Here is a 9,438-nt window from a genome sequence, read left to right on the forward strand (position 1 = left end):
AAAAGGTGGAAAAAAAGCACAGTACTGGCACAAAAAACAGACATATGGATCAATGGAACAGAATAGAAAGCCCAGAAATAAACCCACACACCTCTGGTCAATTAATTTTCAACAAAAGAGACAAGAAAATACAACAGAGAAGACAGTCTCTTCAGGAAGCAATACTGGAAAAGATGTACAACTGCATGTAAATCAATGAAGTTTGAACACATGTTCACACCATACAAACTCAAAATGGCTTAAAGACTTAAACATAACACATAACACCATAAAACTCCTATAAAAGGACACAGACAAAGCATTTTCTGACATAAATTGTACCAAAGTTTTCTTAAGTCAGTCTCCCAAGGGAATAGAAATAAAAGCAAAAATAAATAGGACTCAATCAAACTAACAGACTTTTGCAGAGCAAAGGAAACCTTCAACAAAACAAAAAGACAACCTACTGACTAGAAGAAAATATTTGCATATGATGCAATGGACAAGGGCTTCAATCTCAAAATATACAAACAGCTTATATAACTCAGAATCTAACAACCCAATCAAAAAATGAATTGATGACCTAAACACACATTTCTCCAAAAGACATACAGATGCCAACAGACATATGAAAAAATGCTCAACAGCCCTAATTATTAGAGAAATGCAAATCAAAACTACAATGATGTACCACCTCACACTGGTCAGAATGGCCATCATTTAAAAATCTACAAATAACAAATGTTGGAAAGAGAGAAAAGGGAAACTTCCTACCCTGTCAGTGGGTATGTAAACTGATGCAGCCATTATGAAGAACAGCATGGAGGTTCCTTAAAAAACTAAAATTAGAGCTGCCATATGATTCAGCAATCCCATCCCTAGGCATGTTCCTAAAACTCTAGAGTTCTTAGAGTTCCTAAAACTCTAACTTGAAAAGATACATGCACCCCTATGTTCACAATAACACTGTTTACAGTAGCCAAACATGGAAACAACCTAAACTGTCCATCAAAAGATGAATGGATAGAAAAGATGTGGTATATTTACATAGTGGAGGATTACTAAACCATAAAATACAGAGTGAAATAATGCCATGTGCAGCAACATGGATGGACCTAGAGATTACCATACCAAATGAAGTAAGTCAGAAAGAGAAAGATATGGTATCACTTATATGTGGAATCTAAAATATGATAAAATGAACTTATATATGAAACAGAAACAGACTCACAGACATGGAAAACAAACTTAACATTACCAAAGGGGAAAGTGGGTGAGGAAGGGATAAATTAGAAGTTTGGGATTAGCAGATACAAACTACTATATATAAAATAGATAAACAAAATGGCCCTACTGTCTAGCACAGGGACCTATGTTCAATATACTGTACTAAACCATAATAGAAAAGAATAGATATACAAAAAACACCAGAAACTAGACTAACACAACACTGTGAATCAACGACAATTCAATTTTTAAATATATATATACTTTCATTAAAGGTCAAATGAACATTAAGCATTGGAGAGACAAAAATAATTAAAAGACAATCATCTGCTTACAAGGAACGCATGTTCTGTTGGGAACAACAAGTAAGCAAATGACTGTAAATATGCAATCACAGACAATATATGAGAAAGATAAAAGTACATGGGAAAAAGACTAGCTAAAAGCAGGAAAATTAAAGGAATAAATTTGTCTGTGAAAGTGAAAGTCACTCATTCTTGGGTGTTGGCAATCTTAGATGCTAATGGGTAAATTAATATTAATCAGAAAGCTATAGATCAGAGAGCATTATTACAAAATAAGATTAAATGCAAATCAAAGTAATTCAAGCACAGATTTATAATACTGAATAATGATGACAAAATCTAATCTTAGACTACACATTAATTTTATAGATGCTACATAAGTCTAGTAAATATTAATATGGAAGGAATATTCTGAGAGTGTATGTTTGATCCATTAGCATCCATTAGTAAGAAAAATCAAAAGAAATATTAATAAATAAGAGTAAATAAACATTTCATAACCCTAAAACACTTGTTATAAAACCCAAAAGAAATTTTGGAATGGTTATTATAGCTTACAGCAAATAAACTATATTTGAACAAATTTTATTTCCTTAAAACATTTAACTTTATCTAATAAAAAATGCTTACTTATTAACATTCAACTTCTGGGGCACTGAACAGCAAGCAATTTCTAATACATGCTGACCAACATGAAAATCAGGACTTATACCTTGGCATTCTGCATTTTAATCCCATTTAATACCATACCATTTAATCTGCATTTAATACCATACTAGTTCTTTATTCATTTCTGAGAAAAATGAAAAACATACTGATTTTATAACAGTGATTTTATAATGTAAAAGCAAAGTCACTGTCACTTTGCTTAGGATCAAAATTAGACTCTAAATAAGAGTACACAAATGTCATCTGGTAAGCAGCTCCAAAATACAGTGTCTTTCAAATTACTATTAATACTTATGAAAGATGCAGAAAAGAATAAAACTCAGGATATCAAAGAAATAAGAGCCATCATGTCAGAATCTTGAAGTATTCTTCAGTAACTTATAACCATATCTTACTCATTAAACAAAAAATGTTCAAACTACATTACCCCAACTGTAACTTATCTCAGAGACCTAATCATAAAACGGGATAGAAACCTTCATGTCGTCAGAGCACTGTTCAACTTGCCTTCCCCACAGTATCTTCCCAATTCTTACCGTATTATCTAACTAGCTAGGCTATATCAGAGAACAACTCCTGGAGGATAGGGGAAGCAGAATGAAAAAAACTGTATTCTAGCTGGTAAGAGAACAAGAAGAATCTCAGTAGCTGTCTATGATGTCAACTGTACCCAAAATTGTGAAATCTACTCTAGTGCTACAAGTTGAGAGGACTAAAGATATTAGAACAGAAGAAAAGAGACTGAAAGCTGTATAAATCACTCTGTCCTCCAACTATGGAGCTCAAACGGGTATTCACTCAATATATAAGCAGATTCAAAAAAAAAAAAAAAGCATCAAAGACATCTACACCACAGATTATTGATAAATGTCAGGTATAAACTGATCTTACGTTATTCGCACCTGAGTAGAGGGAAGTGGGCCTTAGGAAGCATCACTATAAAAAAGCTAGTGGAGGTGATGGAATTCCAGCTGAGCTACTTCAAATCCTAAGAGATGATGCTGGATGCTGTTAAAGTGTTACATTCAATAGGCCAGCAAATTTAGAAAATTCAGCCACTAGCCACAGGACTGGGAAAGGTCAGAATTCATTCCAATCCCAAAGAAAGGCACTGCCAAAGAATGTTCAAATTACCGCACAATTGCACTCATCTCACACACTAGGTAAAGTAATACTCAAAATTCTCCAAGCCAGGCTTCAACAGTATGTGAACCGTGAACTTCCAGATGTTCAAGCTGGATTTAGGAAAGACAGAAGAACCAGAGATCAATTGCCAACATCCATTGGATCACAGAAAAACCAAGAGAATTCCAGTCCAGAAGAACATCTACTTCTGCTTCATTGACTACGTTAAAGCCTTTGACTGTGTGGATCACAACAAACTGGAAAATTCTGAAAGAGACGGGAATACCAGACCACCTGACCTGCCTCCTGAGAAACCTGTATGCAGCTCAAGAAGCAACAGTTAGAACAGGACATGGAACAACAGACTGGTTCCAAAGTGGGAAAAGAATACGTCAAGGCTATATATTGTCACCTTGCTTATTTAACTTATGTGCAGAGTACATCGTGTGAAATACCAGGCTGGATGAAGCAGAAGCTGAAATTAAGATTGCCGAGAGAAATATCAATAACCTTAGATATGCTACCCTTATGACAGAAAGTAAAGAGGAACTAAAGAGCCTCTTGATCAAAGTGAAAGAGGAGAGTGAAAAAGTTGGCTTATAACTCAACAATTAAAAAATGAAGATCATGGCACCCAGTCCCATCATTTCATGGCAAATACATGGGGAAACAATGCAAACAGTGACAGACTATTTTCCTGGGCTCCAAAATCACTGCAGATGGTGACTGCAGCCATGAAATTAAAAGACACTTGCTCCTTGAAAGAAAAGCTATGTCAAACCTAGACAGCATATTAAAAAGCAGAGACATTACTTTGCCAACAAAGGTTCAAATAATCAAAGCTAAAATTTTTCCAGTAGTCACGTATGGATGTGAGAGTTGGACCATAAAGAAGGTGAACGCCAAAGAATTGCTGCTTTTGAACTGTGGTGTTGGAGAAGATTCTTGAGAACCCCTTGGACTGCAAGGAGATCCAACCAGTCAACCCTATAGAAAATCGGTCCTGAATATTCATTGGAAGGACTGATGCTGAAGCTGAAGCTCCAATACTTTGGCCACCTAATGTGAAGAGCCGATTCATTAGAGAAGACCCTAATGCTGGGAAAGACTGAAGGCAGAAGGAGATGAGATGGTTGGATGGCATCACCGACTCAATGGACATGCAAGCTTGGGGATTTGGTGATGGACAGGGAAGCCTGGCGTGCTGCAGTCCATGGGGTCACAAAGAGTGAGACACGACTGAGTGACTGAACAACAGCCAAAAAAAGGGAAGTAGGAAAAATAACCACAAGACAATTAGGGAAATATATTGCAACCTCTCTAAAACAGAAGTAGTAAGCCCTAAATAAAGAACAGGATGCAGGGAGAAGAGGCATGGGAGATGAGGTGAGGAGAGATAATAAGAAAGCTAAACTCATAATGGTGAGATATATAAAATCTCTACTCCTGCAACAAAAAAGAAAAGTGAAATCAAGCCAAAAATACAAACATAACCAGAAAAACTTGAGGAACTCTCACTACAGCATGCTACAATCTGGACTAGCCATATGTCACGTTCAAAGGCACATGACACTAGTGACTATGATATTGTCCAACACAGGTTTAAAGTGATTCTGTCTAGTACAATGTCACACAGCTAGTTAGTAAAACCAAGATGCAACTTTAAGTCCTTCTGACTCCATATCTTGTGTTCTTTCCTTTTGAGCAAATTATCAGAAGTTAACATACACCCAACCCCAAGAATTCAATTTATACTTGCAAAATTTTGACTGGAGGATGAAATTTATTGGTAGTTCAAATAAATATTTCAAAAAACAAAAACACAAAGCCCATTTATATAATGCCAACATATAAAACAAATGTCAGGGTCAAAAGTGAAAATTAATAAGTAAAATTCTTATTAGATAGGCCTGTTATGTATACAAATTATGAACATGATCCTTTACGTGTATCAGTGTATATTTATAATATTTCATGTATACTATTACCACTAGCTAAATGTTTTGGTTACTTTAAAATCACAGATGCTAAACATGACTAAAATCACAGATGCTAAACATGTACCATGAACATCAAATGATACATTCTATGTCATTATCACCTGGAAAGTATATATTGCTTGAAAACTCTGTACTACTTATGAACCACTTAATGGGAGGGACCATATAGGTTTTCTCAGGACAATACTTTATCTTAAATTCATATAATATCAATTATAAAAAGTATTCATTAAATATAGTGTATATTTCTTAGCAATCCATAACCATGTCACTCAGAAACAGTTATCTGAGACTACTTCCATATTCAACCAACCACCAATTTCCATGCAACTTAACAGTTTGAATGTCTCTTGAATCAAGTACTTTTCTCCACTAATTTCCTTCCTCCACTTTCACCACTGTAGTCTATGCCAATATTCTCTGTGACCTATGCTCTCCTAACTGATTTCACTACATTTCCTCCTGTTCCCCTCCAACCCAGTGTAAGTGATTGTTTATATTTTTTAAATACTAAATGATTATGACATTCTCTTGCTTCAAAGAAAACTCTTCAATGACTTCCCACAGTACTTAAGATCAAAATACTTGACTAAAAACTCTACGGAATTCTGCCTAGGGATTCCGAACTCAACAACAACCGGGTTAAATATTGATCCATTAAATTTACTTATCTGGCAACTTAATTGAGTGGCACAAAATGAGGAGCCAATGCCCCTCTAGAGGGAGTAGCAGCTGCCTGGATCCAGCTGAGCATTGCCATCTGAAAATGCAGGCTTGGATTTTGCTATATCCTCTACTTTTACAAGAGAAATTCGAAATCCAGACTTTGTGTGAAATTTCCCTGATATGTCAATGCTGGCAACTCATTCAAACTTTTCAAACAATAAGGAAGCCGAATGACTCCTCACCTAGTCTCTTCACCTAGCCCCACAACACTAACCTCTATATGAGCCATACTAGCCACATTGAGTATTTCTCAGATCCTCGACAACGCTGAAACCAACCACGATTCTGCACAGCCCTCCAGGGCACAAAACCCTTTTCTGTGTCCCAGTCCTTGTTTGTAAGAAAAAGGCTTTCCACCTCCAAGACCTTTCCTAAGTCCACAGGGCAGATTCAGTTACTAACCAGGGAAGTGAGGGAACAGCAGAAAGAAACAACACAGCAGTGATCCTCCTCAGGGAGGTGCATAACAATATGACACATATCTCCTAGTTCTGACAGAACTAGGGCCTCCATCCAGGATGAAGACAATATCTTCAGGCTGAACACAAACATGTTCTGGCTCCAACCCTAATTGGTGGGAATCAGAACGCTGATGACTGAGATTCCTAGAACACCACCCTGTTACCTCACCACCAAGAGATTAAGAGGAAGTCACACACCCTACAGCCCTCTCCCCAGAACTTTTGTCTATAAAAACTCTTCCCTGAAAATTACCAGGCAGTTTGAGTCTTTGGAGCACGAGTTGTCCCATTCTCTTTGCTTGGCCCTTGCAGTAAACTTTTCTCTACTCCAAACTCAACGTTTGCTCGGCCTCATTGTGCATCAGGCACATGAACTTGAGTTCGACAGGAATACTACTTAGGGCTCTCACACTGCTTAGGGCTGTCACACATGTCGTGTTCTCTGCTTCGATCTTTTTTATCCTCCATAACTCTACCTGACTTAGCAATCTCCCACTTGTAAGCTTCTGAGCAGTTGTTTCCTCAAAAAGCCTTCCCTCCTCCCACTGCCTGTCCCCCCTCCACAAGCTAACTCACATCATTATGTGCTCTAACAACACAATACATCTTATAACACTCATCACATCCAAAAAATAAACTTGTCCATTTAATGTCTGTCATCCCTTCCCACCCCTCCCCCTAAGTGGGAAGTGACATAAAAGCAGGGCCCAATACACAGCAGACATGCAATACACATTTATTGCAAAATAATTTGATGATAAAATATTCCTTTAGATAATAAGGTTCTGGTGCACTTTTAAAAATTAATCTGCACCCAACTTTTCAGAAACATGTACAATATTTAAAGGTACATGTAAGTAGACTCAGAATTAAAATACTCAAAATATAATTATGAATAATAATTGCTAATATTTACTGAGCATTTACTAAATGCTAGGAACTACACTGAGCACTTTGCATGCACTATATCTCGTCCAATATAACAATCTGTAATCCAGAGGAAGCAACTAAGGCACACAGTTTGAAAATCTGTTCCAAATCACATATTTAATCAATAACAAACTAGGGTATGAATCCATGCAGTCTGACTCCAGAGCTTAAGCACCTAACTACTACACTAAACTAAGTAATTAAGAAAAGTCAATTCAACAAGTATCTGTTAAATACTGTGAATAAGAAATAATGGCCAAGATTTATTTTTCATCACTTCTCCATTAAAGTAAGGCTCCTCATCCCTCTATCCTGCACTCTTCTCCACACACACAAAATTAAGATAAATCATCATTTGCATTTTCTCAACTAGGAAAGATGATCCTTTGACCACATCCAAAATAGGCATGAACTTAGTACCAAGTGTATCTTAAAATGCCATCATCCTGAATTACTTTTAAATATATTAATGTTAATTCAGAAAGACAGCATTTTAACAGACAGGATGAGATGGTTGGATGGCATCATCGACTCAATGGACATGAATTTGAGCAAACTGTGGGAGACAGTGAAGGATAGAAAAGCCTGGTGCTGTAGTCCACGGGGTGGCAAAGAGTCAGACACAACAAAGTCACTGAACAACAACATTAAAGTTTATATATTAATGTTTCATATTTTACATTGAAATCTTGATTATTTGAATGATATATTATTTGGAATGTATTTTGTTACTCAAATTAGAAAAATTACTTGTAACTATAAACTGTTTCCAGATATGGTGACAATCAATATAAAAATAAACTGACTTACCACATAAAACAAGCTCAGAGATAATAAAGGGATCCCTCAACACCTGAACTCTATCCCAATTCGTGCTTTCCAAAACTCAAGAACCAAACAGATCTGAATAAGTGTCTCACATAAATGATTTGTCGTCCAGACTCTTACTACCCAAAACCTGAGATTTGGCTCACTCGCCATACCTTGTTAAGAGAATTCAGTAACCAATCTCTCACTCCAAACTCAGAAATCCAACAGTTTTATACAGCGAAACAAAAAGCATATGTATTCAAGGGCTATATAAATTTAAGAGTTCTTGTTTTAAGAGATTTGAATAGGTTTTTAAAATGTGGGGAAAAATGCACATATTGCACATATATGTATTTTCATTCAAATTTGAAATTGAAACTCCACTTAACATAATTTTTCTATGTGAACATTTTTAAACTAGAATGTGCCACATTTCTTAACCTTTAAACCAATTTAAAATATAAAAGAAACTGTTAAGCATATGACAGATAACTATAAGAAAGTTAAATAATGTTAATTTGTGGCTTCAAAGAACTATGAAGTCAGTCTTAGCATCTTTTTAAAAAAAAAAATACTTATCATTATAAATACCATGGGAAATAAGGTTTTCAAGGAAAGCAGTACTTTCAGTGTTAATTTTTCAGCAACATATTTCACAGGTCACATCAGATTTTTCTCAAAGTCACAAAGAGCAAAGGACAAAATAAAAGAAACAAATGAAAAGAGTACAAAAGTTGAAGATGATGGCAAAAATTGCAAATTAATTTGGTTACAGACGAATGGTATGAAACAATTTTAGAAGTAACTACTCCATAAGGTTCAGCCAAAAGTCAAAGAAACAGCAAGCAAAGAACTAGACTGAGAAAAAGGAAAAATCAGCTCTCATTACAACAGTCCATTTTCCTAAAGTATTAACTTCAGATAACATTTGTTCACAAGCTTTTTTGAAAACTTTGTGCTTGAGGAAAAGTTAAAACTAACATCAGTTGAGAACAGAAGATAAGCCTTTTTTTTTTTCAAACATACTCAAAAATTAATTTAAGAAATGGAGCAAAAGGGGTAAAGATGGAGCAGGGGAAAAAAGAAAACAAAACTGTAGGTTTGAAGAAAGCAAACTACTTTCCTAGATTCTTCTTTTGATATAATAAAATACTTAAAAAGAGCTAGAGCTCCCATTTTATCCTAATTTGGATACATTCTCCCAAG

At 35.7% G+C, this 9,438-nt stretch overlaps 1 protein-coding gene across 1 annotated transcript in view; it reads right to left on the reverse strand.

Moving 5' to 3' along the window:
• Positions 1-9,438, reverse strand: part of MAN1A2 (mannosidase alpha class 1A member 2) — a 156,295-nt gene that overhangs the window by 144,885 nt on the left and 1,972 nt on the right. The gene's annotated exons all lie outside the window — the stretch shown is intronic.

This window comes from Cervus elaphus, chromosome 20, assembly GCF_910594005.1.
Source record: "Cervus elaphus chromosome 20, mCerEla1.1, whole genome shotgun sequence".
NCBI lineage: Eukaryota > Metazoa > Chordata > Mammalia > Artiodactyla > Cervidae > Cervus > Cervus elaphus.